Below are 18856 nucleotides of genomic sequence, written 5' to 3'. Positions count from 1 at the left end.
ATACTTAGAAAATTATTGACTATTAGGAAATATTTTATTTCTGCTAATATTTCCTCCTTCTACACATTAGTGTCTGCTTTAAAATAATATAATTTTCACATAAAATTGGTTAAGATATCAAATAAAACATGCTTACTTGATGATTCTATGATTTTCGTTTTGGGCGCGACAGGTCCCTGGTTCAATTCCCTGACGAGCCCTCTCTTTCTTTTTACGGTGCATCTCATGGTTTATATATATCTGATTTTCTCAATAGGCTAAGTCAATAGCATCAACTGAGTTTTGTTTTTGCCATACTCCCAATAGAATTTGTACATACTTATGAATCTTGCCTTCATCATTTTCCTATTGCCTTTCTTCTTTTTATGCATGATTTACACATAGCTTTTTACAAGTCTTGGGTTTTATCGATCAGACAAGTCCAAACTCTGTCGCCATTTTTATATCTTGTCACTGCACTTTCCAAATAAGCACACATAGAAAACTATCAATAGAATCTTACGGAAACATTTTAGTTGTACTACAAATAAGAGCATACTTATTAAAATTTCAACCGTATTGTGGTATATCAGGAAAACTGCAGGTTCCCTTCTGTCTAGATAGCTTTGAATGTTTTAAAAGAATAGTCTCACTTTGAAACACAAAAAGTTCAAAAATGAAATTGCAAGGTTTTCTTTTGCCTTTCTTCTGTGTCTGGAAGCATGATTTGTACATTGCATATGACAAGTCTTTAGCTTCGTCCATGAGAGAAGTCCAAACTCTGTAGGCACTCACAAATCTTGTCCCTGCACGTTTCCTATATGCATACCTTAGAAAACTATCTACTGGACCATAAGGAAATATTTTTTTTATTCTACAAATTCATTTTTACATAAATGTATATGGTGTTTTAAAAACAAAAAGCTATTTTCTAAAAATCAATTGTAAAATCCAAAGAAAAATCTTCAGGTAGGTGGCTCGTTGGTCTAGGGGTATGATTCTCGCTTAGGGTGCGCGAGGTCCCGGGTTCAAATCCTGGATAAGCCCACATTTTCAGATTCTTTGAAATGGTTCTATTATCTTATTGTAGTCAATTTCCTGAGTGAATTTCAACTGAATGTTGTTTTTTCAAAACTCTCAAAATAGATTGCATTTACTAATTTGCACAATTGAATTTTGTTTTTTGTCAAACTGCTAAAATTATTTGTAAGTACTTATCTGCACACAGCATGTGACATGTCTTGGGTTTTATCCATCAGAAAAACTCTGCTGGGCATCATAAAACTTTGTACAGCAATTTTCAAGCAAGTATACTTAGAAAATTATTGACTATTAGGAAATATTTTATTTCTGCTAATATTTCCTCCTTCTACACATTAGTGTCTGCTTTAAAATAATATAATTTTCACATAAAATTGGTTAAGATATCAAATAAAACATGCTTACTTGATGATTCTATGATTTTCGTTTTGGGCGCGACAGGTCCCTGGTTCAATTCCCTGACGAGCCCTCTCTTTCTTTTTACGGTGCATCTCATGGTTTATATATATCTGATTTTCTCAATAGGCTAAGTCAATAGCATCAACTGAGTTTTGTTTTTGCCATACTCCCAATAGAATTTGTACATACTTATGAATCTTGCCTTCATCATTTTCCTATTGCCTTTCTTCTTTTTATGCATGATTTACACATAGCTTTTTACAAGTCTTGGGTTTTATCGATCAGACAAGTCCAAACTCTGTCGCCATTTTTATATCTTGTCACTGCACTTTCCAAATAAGCACACATAGAAAACTATCAATAGAATCTTACGGAAACATTTTAGTTGTACTACAAATAAGAGCATTCTTATTAAAATTTCAACCGTATTGTGGTATATCAGGAAAACTGCAGGTTCCCTTCTGTCTAGATAGCTTTGAATGTTTTCAAAGAATAGTCTCACTTTGAAACACAAAAAGTTCAAAAATGAAATTGCAAGGTATTCTTTTGCCTTTCTTCTGTGTCTGGAAGCATGATTTGTACATTGCATATGACAAGTCTTTAGCTTCGTCCATGAGAGAAGTCCAAACTCTGTAGGCACTCACAAATCTTGTCCCTGCACTTTTCCTATATGCATACCTTAGAAAACTATCTACTGGAATATAAGGAAATATTTTTTTTATTCTACAAATTCATTTTTACATAAATGTATATGGTGTTTTAAAAACAAATAGCTATTTTCTTAAAATCAATTGAAAAATCCAAAGAAAAATTTTCAGGTAGGTGACCTGTTGGCCTAGGGGTATGATTCTCGCTTAGGGTGTGAGAGGTCCCGGGTTCAAATCCCAGACAAGCCCAAATTTTCAGATTCTTTGAAATGGTTCTATTATCTTATTGTAGTCAATTTCCTGAGTGAATTTCAACTGAATGTTGTTTTTTCAAAACTCTCAAAATAGATTGTATTTACTAATTTGCACAATTGAATTTTGTTTTTTGTCAAACTGCTAAAATTATTTGTAAGTACTTATCTGCACACAGCATGTGACATGTCTTGGGTTTTATCCATCAGAAAAACTCTGCTGGGCATCATAAAACTTTGCACAGCAATTTTCAAGCAAGTATACTTAGAAAATTATTGACTATTTGGAAATATTTTATTTATGCTAATATTTCCTCCTTGTACACATTAGTGACTGCTTTAAAATAATATAATTTTCACATAAAATTGGTTAAGATATCAAATAAAACATGCTTACTTGATGATTCTATGATTTTCGTTTTGGGCGCGACAGGTCCCTGGTTCAATTCCCTGACGAGCCCTCTCTTTCTTTTTACGGTGCATCTCATGGTTTATATATATCTGATTTTCTCAATTGGCTAAGTCAATAGCATCAACTGAGTTTTGTTTTTGTCATACTCCCAATAGAATTTGTACATACTTATGAATCTTGCCTTCATCATTTTCCTATTGCCTTTCTTCTATTTATGCATGATTTACACATAGCTTTTTACAAGTCTTGGGTTTTATCGATCAGACAAGTCCAAACTCTGTCGCCATTTTTATATCTTGTCACTGCACTTTCCAAATAAGCACACATAGAAAACTATCAATAGAATCTTACGAAAACATTTTAGTTGTACTACAAATAAGAGCATACTTATTAAAATTTCAACCGTATTGTGGTATATCAGGAAAACTGCAGGTTCCCTTCTGTCTAGAAAGCTTTGAATGTTTTAAAAGAATAGTCTCACTTTGAAACACAAAAAGTTCAAAAATGAAATTGCAAGGTTTTCTTTTGCCTTTCTTCTGTGTCTGGAAGCATGATTTGTACATTGCATATGACAAGTCTTTAGCTTCGTCCATGAGAGAAGTCCAAACTCTGTAGGCACTCACAAATCTTGTCCCGGCACTGTTCCTATATGCATACCTTAGAAAACTATCTACTGGACCATAAGGAAATATTTTATTTATTCTACAAATTAATTTTTACATAAATGTATATGGTGTTTTAAAAACAAAAAACTATTTTCTTAAAATCAATTGAAAAATCCAAAGAAAAATCTTCAGGTAGGTGGCTCGTTGGTCTAGGGGTATGATTCTTGCTTAGGGTGTGAGAGGTCCTGGGTTCAAATCCTGGATGAGCCCAATTTTTCAGATTCTTTGAAAAGGTTCTATTATCTTATTGTAGTCAATTTCCTGAGTGAATTTCAACTGAATGTTGTTTTTTCAAAACTCTCAAAATAGATTGTATTTACTAATTTGCACAATTGAATTTTGTTTTTTGTCAAACTGCTAAAATTATTTGTAAGTACTTATCTGCACACAGCATGTGACATGTCTTGGGTTTTATCCATCAGAAAAACTCTGCTGGGCATCATAAAACTTTGTACAGCAATTTTCAAGCAAGTATACTTAGAAAATTATTGACTATTAGGAAATATTTTATTTATGCTAATATTTCCTCCTTGTACACATTAGTGACTGCTTTAAAATAATATAATTTTCATATAAAATTGGTTAAGATATCAAATAAAACATGCTTACTTGATGATTCTATGATTTTCGTTTTGGGCGCGACAGGTCCCTGGTTCAATTCCCTGACAAGCCCTCTCTTTCTTTTTACGGTGCATCTCATGGTTTATATATATCTGATTTTCTCAATTGGCTAAGTCAATAGCATCAACTGAGTTTTGTTTTTGCCATACTCCCAATAGAATTTGTACATACTTATGAATCTTGTCTTCATCATTTTCCTATTGCCTTTCTTCTATTTATGCATGATTTACACATAGCTTTTTACAAGTCTTGGGTTTTATCGATCAGACAAGTCCAAACTCTGTCGCCATTTTTATATCTTGTCACTGCACTTTCCAAATAAGCACACATAAAAAACTATCAATAGAATCTTACGGAAACATTTTAGTTGTACTACAAATAAGAGCATTCTTATTCAAATTTCAACCGTATTGTGGTATATCAGGAAAACTGCAGGTTCCCTTCTGTCTAGATAGCTTTGAATGTTTTAAAAGAATAGTCTCACTTTGAAACACAAAAAGTTCAAAAATGAAATTGCAAGGTTTTCTTTTGCCTTTCTTCTGTGTCTGGAAGCATGATTTGTACATTGCATATGACAAGTCTTTAGCTTCGTCCATGAGAGAAGTCCAAACTCTGTAGGCACTCACAAATCTTGTCCCTGCACTTTTCCTATATGCATACCTTAGAAAACTATCTACTGGACCATAAGGAAATATTTTTTTTATTCTACAAATTCATTTTTACATAAATGTATATGGTGTTTTAAAAACAAAAAGCTATTTTCTAAAAATCAATTGTAAAATCCAAAGAAAAATCTTCAGGTAGGTGGCTCGTTGGTCTAGGGGTATGATTCTCACTTAGGGTGCGAGAGGTCCTGGGTTCAAATCCCGGATAAGCCCAAATTTTCAGATTCTTTGAAATGGTTCTATTATCTTATTGTAGTCAATTTCCTGAGTGAATTTCTACTGAATGTTGTTTTTTCAAAACTCTCAAAATAGATTGCATTTACTAATTTGCACAATTGAATTTTGTTTTTTGTCAAACTGCTAAAATTATTTGTAAGTACTTATCTGCACACAGCATGTGACATGTCTTGGGTTTTATCCATCAGAAAAACTCTGCTGGGCATCATAAAACTTTGTACAGCAATTTTCAAGCAAGTATACTTAGAAAATTATTGACTATTAGGAAATATTTTATTTCTGCTAATATTTCCTCCTTGTACACATTAGTGTCTGCTTTAAAATAATATAATTTTCACATAAAATTGGTTAAGATATCAAATAAAACGTGCTTACTTGATGATTCTATGATTTTCGTTTTGGGCGCGACAGGTCCCTGGTTCAATTCCCTGACGAGCCCTCTCTTTCTTTTTACGGTGCATCTCATGGTTTATATATATCTGATTTTCTCAATAGGCTAAGTCAATAGCATCAACTGAGTTTTGTTTTTGCCATACTCCCAATAGAATTTGTACATACTTATGAATCTTGCCTTCATCATTTTCCTATTGCCTTTCTTCTATTTATGCATGATTTACACATAGCTTTTTACAAGTCTTGGGTTTTATCGATCAGACAAGTCCAAACTCTGTCGCCATTTTTATATCTTGTCACTGCACTTTCCAAATAAGCACACATAGAAAACTATCAATAGAATCTTACGGAAACATTTTAGTTGTACTACAAATAAGAGCATTCTTATTAAAATTTCAACCGTATTGTGGTATATCAGGAAAACTGCAGGTTCCCTTCTGTCTAGATAGCTTTGAATGTTTTCAAAGAATAGTCTCACTTTGAAACACAAAAAGTTCAAAAATGAAATTGCAAGGTATTCTTTTGCCTTTCTTCTGTGTCTGGAAGCATGATTTGTACATTGCATATGACAAGTCTTTAGCTTCGTCCATGAGAGAAGTCCAAACTCTGTAGGCACTCACAAATCTTGTCCCTGCACTTTTCCTATATGCATACCTTAGAAAACTATCTACTGGAATATAAGGAAATATTTTTTTTATTCTACAAATTCATTTTTACATAAATGTATATGGTGTTTTAAAAACAAAAAGCTTTTTTCTAAAAATCAATTGAAAAATCCAAAGAAAAATCTTCAGGTAGGTGGCTCATTGGTCTAGGGGTATGATTCTCGCTTAGGGTGCGAGAGGTCCCGGGTTCAAATCCTGGATGAGCCCAAATTTTCAGATTCTTTGAAATGGTTCTATTATCTTATTGTAGTCAATTTCCTGAGTGAATTTCAACTGAATGTTGTTTTTTCAAAACTCTCAAAATAGATTGTATTTACTAATTTGCACAATTGAATTTTGTTTTTTGTCAAACTGCTAAAATTATTTGTAAGTACTTATCTGCACACAGCATGTGACATGTCTTGGGTTTTATCCATCAGAAAAACTCTGCTGGGCATCATAAAACTTTGCACAGCAATTTTCAAGCAAGTATACTTAGAAAATTATTGACTATTTGGAAATATTTTATTTATGCTAATATTTCCTCCTTGTACACATTAGTGACTGCTTTAAAATAATATAATTTTCACATAAAATTGGTTAAGATATCAAATAAAACATGCTTACTTGATGATTCTATGATTTTCGTTTTGGGCGCGACAGGTCCCTGGTTCAATTCCCTGACGAGCCCTCTCTTTCTTTTTACGGTGCATCTCATGGTTTATATATATCTGATTTTCTCAATTGGCTAAGTCAATAGCATCAACTGAGTTTTGTTTTTGTCATACTCCCAATAGAATTTGTACATACTTATGAATCTTGCCTTCATCATTTTCCTATTGCCTTTCTTCTATTTATGCATGATTTACACATAGCTTTTTACAAGTCTTGGGTTTTATCGATCAGACAAGTCCAAACTCTGTCGCCATTTTTATATCTTGTCACTGCACTTTCCAAATAAGCACACATAGAAAACTATCAATAGAATCTTACGAAAACATTTTAGTTGTACTACAAATAAGAGCATACTTATTAAAATTTCAACCGTATTGTGGTATATCAGGAAAACTGCAGGTTCCCTTCTGTCTAGAAAGCTTTGAATGTTTTAAAAGAATAGTCTCACTTTGAAACACAAAAAGTTCAAAAATGAAATTGCAAGGTTTTCTTTTGCCTTTCTTCTGTGTCTGGAAGCATGATTTGTACATTGCATATGACAAGTCTTTAGCTTCGTCCATGAGAGAAGTCCAAACTCTGTAGGCACTCACAAATCTTGTCCCGGCACTGTTCCTATATGCATACCTTAGAAAACTATCTACTGGACCATAAGGAAATATTTTATTTATTCTACAAATTAATTTTTACATAAATGTATATGGTGTTTTAAAAACAAAAAACTATTTTCTTAAAATCAATTGAAAAATCCAAAGAAAAATCTTCAGGTAGGTGGCTCGTTGGTCTAGGGGTATGATTCTTGCTTAGGGTGTGAGAGGTCCTGGGTTCAAATCCTGGATGAGCCCAATTTTTCAGATTCTTTGAAAAGGTTCTATTATCTTATTGTAGTCAATTTCCTGAGTGAATTTCAACTGAATGTTGTTTTTTCAAAACTCTCAAAATAGATTGTATTTACTAATTTGCACAATTGAATTTTGTTTTTTGTCAAACTGCTAAAATTATTTGTAAGTACTTATCTGCACACAGCATGTGACATGTCTTGGGTTTTATCCATCAGAAAAACTCTGCTGGGCATCATAAAACTTTGTACAGCAATTTTCAAGCAAGTATACTTAGAAAATTATTGACTATTAGGAAATATTTTATTTATGCTAATATTTCCTCCTTGTACACATTAGTGACTGCTTTAAAATAATATAATTTTCACATAAAATTGGTTAAGATATCAAATAAAACATGCTTACTTGATGATTCTATGATTTTCGTTTTGGGCGCGACAGGTCCCTGGTTCAATTCCCTGACAAGCCCTCTCTTTCTTTTTACGGTGCATCTCATGGTTTATATATATCTGATTTTCTCAATTGGCTAAGTCAATAGCATCAACTGAGTTTTGTTTTTGCCATACTCCCAATAGAATTTGTACATACTTATGAATCTTGTCTTCATCATTTTCCTATTGCCTTTCTTCTATTTATGCATGATTTACACATAGCTTTTTACAAGTCTTGGGTTTTATCGATCAGACAAGTCCAAACTCTGTCGCCATTTTTATATCTTGTCACTGCACTTTCCAAATAAGCACACATAAAAAACTATCAATAGAATCTTACGGAAACATTTTAGTTGTACTACAAATAAGAGCATTCTTATTCAAATTTCAACCGTATTGTGGTATATCAGGAAAACTGCAGGTTCCCTTCTGTCTAGATAGCTTTGAATGTTTTAAAAGAATAGTCTCACTTTGAAACACAAAAAGTTCAAAAATGAAATTGCAAGGTTTTCTTTTGCCTTTCTTCTGTGTCTGGAAGCATGATTTGTACATTGCATATGACAAGTCTTTAGCTTCGTCCATGAGAGAAGTCCAAACTCTGTAGGCACTCACAAATCTTGTCCCTGCACTTTTCCTATATGCATACCTTAGAAAACTATCTACTGGACCATAAGGAAATATTTTTTTTATTCTACAAATTCATTTTTACATAAATGTATATGGTGTTTTAAAAACAAAAAGCTATTTTCTAAAAATCAATTGTAAAATCCAAAGAAAAATCTTCAGGTAGGTGGCTCGTTGGTCTAGGGGTATGATTCTCACTTAGGGTGCGAGAGGTCCTGGGTTCAAATCCCGGATAAGCCCAAATTTTCAGATTCTTTGAAATGGTTCTATTATCTTATTGTAGTCAATTTCCTGAGTGAATTTCTACTGAATGTTGTTTTTTCAAAACTCTCAAAATAGATTGCATTTACTAATTTGCACAATTGAATTTTGTTTTTTGTCAAACTGCTAAAATTATTTGTAAGTACTTATCTGCACACAGCATGTGACATGTCTTGGGTTTTATCCATCAGAAAAACTCTGCTGGGCATCATAAAACTTTGTACAGCAATTTTCAAGCAAGTATACTTAGAAAATTATTGACTATTAGGAAATATTTTATTTCTGCTAATATTTCCTCCTTGTACACATTAGTGTCTGCTTTAAAATAATATAATTTTCACATAAAATTGGTTAAGATATCAAATAAAACATGCTTACTTGATGATTCTATGATTTTCGTTTTGGGCGCGACAGGTCCCTGGTTCAATTCCCTGACGAGCCCTCTCTTTCTTTTTACGGTGCATCTCATGGTTTATATATATCTGATTTTCTCAATAGGCTAAGTCAATAGCATCAACTGAGTTTTGTTTTTGCCATACTCCCAATAGAATTTGTACATACTTATGAATCTTGCCTTCATCATTTTCCTATTGCCTTTCTTCTATTTATGCATGATTTACACATAGCTTTTTACAAGTCTTGGGTTTTATCGATCAGACAAGTCCAAACTCTGTCGCCATTTTTATATCTTGTCACTGCACTTTCCAAATAAGCACACATAGAAAACTATCAATAGAATCTTACGGAAACATTTTAGTTGTACTACAAATAAGAGCATTCTTATTAAAATTTCAACCGTATTGTGGTATATCAGGAAAACTGCAGGTTCCCTTCTGTCTAGATAGCTTTGAATGTTTTCAAAGAATAGTCTCACTTTGAAACACAAAAAGTTCAAAAATGAAATTGCAAGGTATTCTTTTGCCTTTCTTCTGTGTCTGGAAGCATGATTTGTACATTGCATATGACAAGTCTTTAGCTTCGTCCATGAGAGAAGTCCAAACTCTGTAGGCACTCACAAATCTTGTCCCTGCACTTTTCCTATATGCATACCTTAGAAAACTATCTACTGGAATATAAGGAAATATTTTTTTTATTCTACAAATTCATTTTTACATAAATGTATATGGTGTTTTAAAAACAAAAAGCTATTTTCTAAAAATCAATTGAAAAATCCAAAGAAAAATCTTCAGGTAGGTGGCTCATTGGTCTAGGGGTATGATTCTCGCTTAGGGTGCGAGAGGTCCCGGGTTCAAATCCTGGATGAGCCCAAATTTTCAGATTCTTTGAAATGGTTCTATTATCTTATTGTAGTCAATTTCCTGAGTGAATTTCAACTGAATGTTGTTTTTTCAAAACTCTCAAAATAGATTGTATTTACTAATTTGCACAATTGAATTTTGTTTTTTGTCAAACTGCTAAAATTATTTGTAAGTACTTATCTGCACACAGCATGTGACATGTCTTGGGTTTTATCCATCAGAAAAACTCTGCTGGGCATCATAAAACTTTGCACAGCAATTTTCAAGCAAGTATACTTAGAAAATTATTGACTATTAGGAAATATTTTATTTATGCTAATATTTCCTCCTTGTACACATTAGTGACTGCTTTAAAATAATATAATTTTCACATAAAATTGGTTAAGATATCAAATAAAACATGCTTACTTGATGATTCTATGATTTTCGTTTTGGGCGCGACAGGTCCCTGGTTCAATTCCCTGACAAGCCCTCTCTTTCTTTTTACGGTGCATCTCATGGTTTATATATATCTGATTTTCTCAATTGGCTAAGTCAATAGCATCAACTGAGTTTTGTTTTTGCCATACTCCCAATAGAATTTGTACATACTTATGAATCTTGCCTTCATCATTTTCCTATTGCCTTTCTTCTATTTATGCATGATTTCCACATAGTTTTTTACAAGTCTTGGGTTTTATCGATCAGACAAGTCCAAACTCTGTCACCATTTTTATATCTTGTCACTGCACTTTCCAAATAAGCACACATAGAAAACTATCAATAGAATCTTACGGAAACATTTTAGTTGTACTACAAATAAGAGAATACTTATTAAAATTTCAACTGTATTGTGGTATATCAGGAAAACTGCAGGTTCCCTTCTGTCTAGATAGCTTTGAATGTTTTAAAAGAATAGTCTCACTTTGAAACACAAAAAGTTCAAAAATTAAATTGCAAGGTTTTCTTTTGCCTTTCTTCTGTGTCTGGAAGCATGATTTGTACATTGCATATGACAAGTCTTTAGCTTCGTCCATGAGAGAAGTCCAAACTCTGTAGGCACTCACAAATCTTGTCCCTGCACTTTTCCTATATGCATACCTTAGAAAACTATCTACTGGAATATAAGGAAATATTTTTTTTATTCTACAAATTAATTTTTACATAAATGTATATGGTGTTTTAAAAACAAATAGCTATTTTCTTAATATCAATTGAAAAATCCAAAGAAAAATTTTCAGGTAGGTGACCTGTTGGCCTAGGGGTATGATTCTCGCTTAGGGTGTGAGAGGTCCCGGGTTCAAATCCCAAACAAGCCCAAATTTTCAGATTCTTTGAAATGGTTCTATTATCTTATTGTAGTCAATTTCCTGAGTGAATTTCAACTGAATGTTGTTTTTTCAAAACTCTCAAAATAGATTGTATTTACGAATTTGCACAATTGACTTTTGTTTTTTGTCAAACTGCTAAAATTATTTGTAAGTACTTATCTGCACACAGCATGTGTCATGTCTTGGGTTTTATCCATCAGAAAAACTCTGCTGGGCATCATAAAACTTTGTACAGCAATTTTCAAGCAAGTATACTTAGAAAATTATTGACTATTAGGAAATATTTTATTTATGCTAATATTTCCTCCTTGTACACATTAGTGACTGCTTTAAAATAATATAATTTTCACATAAAATTGGTTAAGATATCAAATAAAACATGCTTACTTGATGATTCTATGATTTTCATTTTGGGCGCGACAGGTCCCTGGTTCAATTCCCTGACGAGCCCTCTCTTTCTTTTTTACGGTGCATCTCATGGTTTATATATATCTGATTTTCTCAATTGGCTAAGTCAATAGCATCAACTGAGTTTTGTTTTTGCCATACTCCCAATAGAATTTGTACATACTTATGAATCTTGCCTTCATCATTTTCCTATTGCCTTTCTTCTATTTATGCATGATTTACACATAGCTTTTTACAAGTCTTGGGTTTTATCGATCAGACAAGTCCAAACTCTGTCGCCATTTTTATATCTTGTCACTGCACTTTCCAAATAAGCACACATAGAAAACTATCAATAGAATCTCATGGAAACATTTTAGTTGTACTACACATAAGAGCATACTTATTAAAATTTCAACCGTATTGTGGTATATAAGGAAAACTGAAGGTTCCCTTCTGTCTAGATAGCTTTGAATGTTTTAAAAGAATAGTCTCACTTTGAAACACAAAAAGTTCAAAAATGAAATTGCAAGGTTTTCTTTTGCCTTTCTTCTGTGTCTGGAAGCATGATTTGTACATTGCATATGACAAGTCTTTAGCTTCATCCATGAGAGAAGTCCAAACTCTGTAGGCACTCACAAATCTTGTCCCTGCACTTTTCCTATATGCATACCTTAGAAAACTATCTACTGGAATATAAGGAAATATTTTTTTTATTCTACAAATTAATTTTTACATAAATGTATATGGTGTTTTAAAAACAAATAGCTATTTTCTTAAAATCAATTGAAAAATCCAAAGAAAAATTTTCAGGTAGGTGACCTGTTGGCCTAGGAGTATGATTCTCGCTTAGGGTGTGAGAGGTCCCGGGTTCAAATCCCAAACAAGCCCAAATTTTCAGATTCTTTGAAATGGTTCTATTATCTTATTGTAGTCAATTTCCTGAGTGAATTTCAACTGAATGTTGTTTTTTCAAAACTCTCAAAATAGATTGTATTTACGAATTTGCACAATTGACTTTTGTTTTTTGTCAAACTGCTAAAATTATTTGTAAGTACTTATCTGCACACAGCATGTGTCATGTCTTGGGTTTTATCCATCAGAAAAACTCTGCTGGGCATCATAAAACTTTGTACAGCAATTTTCAAGCAAGTATACTTAGAAAATTATTGACTATTAGGAAATATTTTATTTATGCTAATATTTCCTCCTTGTACACATTAGTGACTGCTTTAAAATAATATAATTTTCACATAAAATTGGTTAAGATATCAAATAAAACATGCTTACTTGATGATTCTATGATTTTCGTTTTGGGCGCGACAGGTCCCTGGTTCAATTCCCTGACGAGCCCTCTCTTTCTTTTTTACGGTGCATCTCATGGTTTATATATATCTGATTTTCTCAATTGGCTAAGTCAATAGCATCAACTGAGTTTTGTTTTTGCCATACTCCCAATAGAATTTGTACATACTTATGAATCTTGCCTTCATCATTTTTCAATTGCCTTTCTTCTATTTATGCATGATTTACACATAGCTTTTTACAAGTCTTGGGTTTTATCGATCAGACAAGTCCAAACTCTGTCGCCATTTTTATATCTTGTCACTGCACTTTCCAAATAAGCACACATAGAAAACTATCAATAGAATCTCATGGAAACATTTTAGTTGTACTACAAATAAGAGCATACTTATTAAAATTTCAACCGTATTGTGGTATATAAGGAAAACTGAAGGTTCCCTTCTGTCTAGATAGCTTTGAATGTTTTAAAAGAATAGTCTCACTTTGAAACACAAAAAGTTCAAAAATGAAATTGCAAGGTTTTCTTTTGCCTTTCTTCTGTGTCTGGAAGCATGATTTGTACATTGCATATGACAAGTCTTTAGCTTCGTCCATGAGAGAAGTCCAAACTCTGTAGGCACTCACAAATCTTGTCCCTGCACTTTTCCTATATGCATACCTTAGAAAACTATCTACTGGAATATAAGGAAATATTTTTTTTATTCTACAAATTAATTTTTACATAAATGTATATGGTGTTTTAAAAACAAATAGCTATTTTCTTAAAATCAATTGAAAAATCCAAAGAAAAATTTTCAGGTAGGTGACCTGTTGGCCTAGGAGTATGATTCTCGCTTAGGGTGTGAGAGGTCCCGGGTTCAAATCCCAAACAAGCCCAAATTTTCAGATTCTTTGAAATGGTTCTATTATCTTATTGTAGTCAATTTCCTGAGTGAATTTCAACTGAATGTTGTTTTTTCAAAACTCTCAAAATAGATTGTATTTACTAATTTGCACAATTGAATTTTGTTTTTTGTCAAACTGCTAAAATTATTTGTAAGTACTTATCTGCACACAGCATGTGACATGTCTTGGGTTTTATCCATCAGAAAAACTCTGCTGGGCATCATAAAACTTTGCACAGCAATTTTCAAGCAAGTATACTTAGAAAATTATTGACTATTTGGAAATATTTTATTTATGCTAATATTTCCTCCTTGTACACATTAGTGACTGCTTTAAAATAATATAATTTTCACATAAAATTGGTTAAGATATCAAATAAAACATGCTTACTTGATGATTCTATGATTTTCGTTTTGGGCGCGACAGGTCCCTGGTTCAATTCCCTGACGAGCCCTCTCTTTCTTTTTACGGTGCATCTCATGGTTTATATATATCTGATTTTCTCAATTGGCTAAGTCAATAGCATCAACTGAGTTTTGTTTTTGTCATACTCCCAATAGAATTTGTACATACTTATGAATCTTGCCTTCATCATTTTCCTATTGCCTTTCTTCTATTTATGCATGATTTACACATAGCTTTTTACAAGTCTTGGGTTTTATCGATCAGACAAGTCCAAACTCTGTCGCCATTTTTATATCTTGTCACTGCACTTTCCAAATAAGCACACATAGAAAACTATCAATAGAATCTCATGGAAACATTTTAGTTGTACTACAAATAAGAGCATACTTATTAAAATTTCAACCGTATTGTGGTATATAAGGAAAACTGAAGGTTCCCTTCTGTCTAGATAGCTTTGAATGTTTTAAAAGAATAGTCTCACTTTGAAACACAAAAAGTTCAAAAATGAAATTGCAAGGTTTTCTTTTGCCTTTCTTCTGTGTCTGGAAGCATGATTTGTACATTGCATATGACAAGTATTTAGCTTCGTCCATGAGAGAAGTCCAAACTCTGTAGGCACTCACAAATCTTGTCCCTGCACTTTTCCTATATGCATACCTTAGAAAACTATCTACTGGAATATAAGGAAATATTTTTTTTATTCTACAAATTCATTTTTACATAAATGTATATGGTGTTTTAAAAACAAAAAGCTATTTTCTAAAAATCAATTGAAAAATCCAAAGAAAAATCTTCAGGTAGGTGGCTCGTTGGTCTAGGGGTATGATTCTCGCTTAGGGTGCGAGAGGTACCGGGTTCAAATCCCGGATGAGCCCAAATTTTCAGATTCTTTGAAATGGTTCTATTATCTTATTGTAGTCAATTTCCTGAGTGAATTTCAACTGAATGTTGTTTTTTCAAAACTCTCAAAATAGATTGTATTTACTAATTTGCACAATTGAATTTTGTTTTTTGTCAAACTGCTAAAATTATTTGTAAGTACTTATCTGCACACAGCATGTGACATGTCTTGGGTTTTATCCATCAGAAAAACTCTGCTGGGCATCATAAAACTTTGTACAGCAATTTTCAAGCAAGTATACTTAGAAAATTATTGACTATTAGGAAATATTTTATTTATGCTAATATTTCCTCCTTGTACACATTAGTGACTTCTTTAAAATAATATAATTTTCACATAAAATTGGTTAAGATATCAAATAAAACATGCTTTCTTGATGATTCTATGATTTTCGTTTTGGGCGCGACAGGTCCCTGGTTCAATTCCCTGACGAGCCCTCTCTTTCTTTTTACGGTGCATCTCATGGTTTATATATATCTGATTTTCTCAATTGGCTAAGTCAATAGCATCAACTGAGTTTTGTTTTTGCCATACTCCCAATAGAATTTGTACATACTTATGAATCTTGCCTTCATCATTTTCCTATTGCCTTTCTTCTATTTATGCATGATTTACACATAGCTTTTTACAAGTCTTGGGTTTTATCGATCAGACAAGTCCAAACTCTGTCGCCATTTTTATATCTTGTCACTCCACTTTCCAAATAAGCACACATAGAAAACTATCAATAGAATCTTACGGAAACATTTTAGTTGTACTACAAATAAGAGCATACTTATTAAAATTTCAACCGTATTGTGGTATATCAGGAAAACTGCAGGTTCCCTTCTGTCTAGATAGCTTTGAATGTTTTAAAAGAATAGTCTCACTTTGAAACACAAAAAGTTCAAAAATGAAATTGCAAGGTTTTCTTTTGCTTTTCTTCTGTGTCTGGAAGCATGATTTGTACATTGCATATGACAAGTCTTTAGCTTCGTCCATGAGAGAAGTCCAAACTCTGTAGGCACTCACAAATCTTGTCCCTGCACTTTTCCTATATGCATACCTTAGAAAACTATCTACTGGAATTTAAGGAAATATTTATTTTATTCTACAAATTCATTTTTACATAAATGTATATGGTGTTTTAAAAACAAAAAGCTATTTTCTAAAAATCAATTGAAAAATCCAAAGAAAAATCTTCAGGTAGGTGGCTCGTTGGTCTAGGGGTATGATTCTCGCTTAGGGTGTGAGAGGTCCTGGGTTCAAATCCTGGATGAGCCCAAATTTGCAGATTCTTTGAAATGGTTCTATTATCTTATTGTAGTCAATTTCCTGAGTGAATTTCAACTGAATGTTGTTTTTTCAAAACTCTCAAAATAGATTGTATTTACTAATTTGCACAATTGAATTTTGTTTTTTGTCAAACTGCTAAAATTATTTGTAAGTACTTATCTGCACACAGCATGTGACATGTCTTGGGTTTTATCCATCAGAAAAACTCTGCTGGGCATCATAAAACTTTGTACAGCAATTTTCAAGCAAGTATACTTAGAAAATTATTGACTATTAGGAAATATTTTATTTATGCTAATATTTCCTCCTTGTACACATTAGTGACTGCTTTAAAATAATATAATTTTCACATAAAATTGGTTAAGATATCAAATAAAACATGCTTACTTGATGATTCTATGATTTTCGTTTTGGGCGCGACAGGTCCCTGGTTCAATTCCCTGACAAGCCCTCTCTTTCTTTTTACGGTGCATCTCATGGTTTATATATATCTGATTTTCTCAATTGGCTAAGTCAATAGCATCAACTGAGTTTTGTTTTTGCCATACTCCCAATAGAATTTGTACATACTTATGAATCTTGCCTTCATCATTTTCCTATTGCCTTTCTTCTATTTATGCATGATTTACACATAGCTTTTTACAAGTCTTGGGTTTTATCGATCAGACAAGTCCAAACTCTGTCGCCATTTTTATATCTTGTCACTGCACTTTCCAAATAAGCACACATAAAAAACTATCAATAGAATCTTACGGAAACATTTTAGTTGTACTACAAATAAGAGCATTCTTATTAAAATTTCAACCGTATTGTGGTATATCAGGAAAACTGCAGGTTCCCTTCTGTCTAGATAGCTTTGAATGTTTTAAAAGAATAGTCTCACTTTGAAACACAAAAAGTTCAAAAATGAAATTGCAAGGTATTCTTTTGCCTTTCTTCTGTGTCTGGAAGCATGATTTGTACATTGCATATGACTAGTCTTTAGCTTCGTCCATGAGAGAAGTCCAAACTCTGTAGGCACTCACAAATCTTGTCCCGTCACATTTCCTATATGCATACCTTAGAAAACTATCTACTGGACCATAAGGAAATATTTTATTTATTCTACAAATTAATTTTTACATAAATGTATATGGTGTTTTAAAAACAAAAAGCTATTTTCTTAAAATCAATTGAAAAATCCAAAGAAAAATCTTCAGGTAGGTGGCTCGTTGGTCTAGGGGTATGATTCTCGCTTAGGGTGCGAGAGGTACCGGGTTCAAATCCCGGATGAGCCCAAATTTTCAGATTCTTTGAAATGGTTCTATTATCTTATTGTAGTCAATTTCCTGAGTGAATTTCAACTGAATGTTGTTTTTTCAAAACTCTCAAAATAGATTGTATTTACTAATTTGCACAATTGAATTTTGTTTTTTGTCAAACTGCTAAAATTATTTGTAAGTACTTATCTGCACACAGCATGTGACATGTCTTGGGTTTTATCCATCAGAAAAACTCTGCTGGGCATCATAAAACTTTGTACAGCAATTTTCAAGCAAGTATACTTAGAAAATTATTGACTATTTGGAAATATTTTATTTATGCTAATATTTCCTCCTTGTACACATTAGTGACTGCTTTAAAATAATATAATTTTCGCATAAAATTGGTTAAGATATCAAATAAAACATGCTTTCTTGATGATTCTATGATTTTCGTTTTGGGCGCGACAGGTCCCTGGTTCAATTCCCTGACGAGCCCTCTCTTTCTTTTTACGGTGCATCTCATGGTTTATATATATCTGATTTTCTCAATTGGCTAAGTCAATAGCATCAACTGAGTTTTGTTTTTGCCATACTCCCAATAGAATTTGTACATACTTATGAATCTTGCCTTCATCATTTTCCTATTGCCTTTCTTCTATTTATGCATGATTTACACATAGCTTTTTACAAGTCTTGGGTTTTATCGATCAGACAAGTCCAAACTCTGTCGCCATTTTTATATCTTGTCACTCCACTTTCCAAATAAGCACACATAGAAAACTATCAATAGAATCTTACGGAAACATTTTAGTTGTACTACAAATAAGAGCATACTTATTAAAATTTCAACCGTATTGTGGTATATCAGGAAAACTGCAGGTTCCCTTCTGTCTAGATAGCTTTGAATGTTTTAAAAGAATAGTCTCACTTTGAAACACAAAAAGTTCAAAAATGAAATTGCAAGGTTTTCTTTTGCTTTTCTTCTGTGTCTGGAAGCATGATTTGTACATTGCATATGACAAGTCTTTAGCTTCGTCCATGAGAGAAGTCCAAACTCTGTAGGCACTCACAAATCTTGTCCCTGCACTTTTCCTATATGCATAC

At 32.6% G+C, this 18856-nt stretch overlaps 4 non-coding genes across 4 annotated transcripts; all 4 read left to right on the top strand.

Annotated features, from left to right (window-relative positions):
- The first annotated feature begins 6110 nt into the window (after positions 1 to 6110).
- Positions 6111 to 6182, top strand: TRNAP-AGG (transfer RNA proline (anticodon AGG)). Its single transcript has one exon. It is a non-coding gene; the product is annotated as a tRNA-Pro (tRNA).
- A 3795-nt stretch (positions 6183 to 9977) lies between these two features.
- On the top strand, positions 9978 to 10049 carry TRNAP-AGG (transfer RNA proline (anticodon AGG)). Its single transcript has one exon. It is a non-coding gene; the product is annotated as a tRNA-Pro (tRNA).
- A 5086-nt stretch (positions 10050 to 15135) lies between these two features.
- TRNAP-AGG (transfer RNA proline (anticodon AGG)) lies at positions 15136 to 15207 on the top strand. The gene has a single exon. It is a non-coding gene; the product is annotated as a tRNA-Pro (tRNA).
- Positions 15208 to 17713: 2506 nt separating this feature from the next.
- On the top strand, positions 17714 to 17785 carry TRNAP-AGG (transfer RNA proline (anticodon AGG)). The gene has a single exon. It is a non-coding gene; the product is annotated as a tRNA-Pro (tRNA).
- Positions 17786 to 18856: the final 1071 nt, after the last annotated feature.

Source organism: Taudactylus pleione, unplaced genomic scaffold (assembly GCF_031769625.1).
Source record: "Taudactylus pleione unplaced genomic scaffold, aTauple2 ptg000192l, whole genome shotgun sequence".
Lineage (NCBI taxonomy): Eukaryota > Metazoa > Chordata > Amphibia > Anura > Myobatrachidae > Taudactylus > Taudactylus pleione.
Note: the sequence above shows the minus strand (reverse complement) of the source record. Positions and strands in the feature narration are given on the sequence as shown.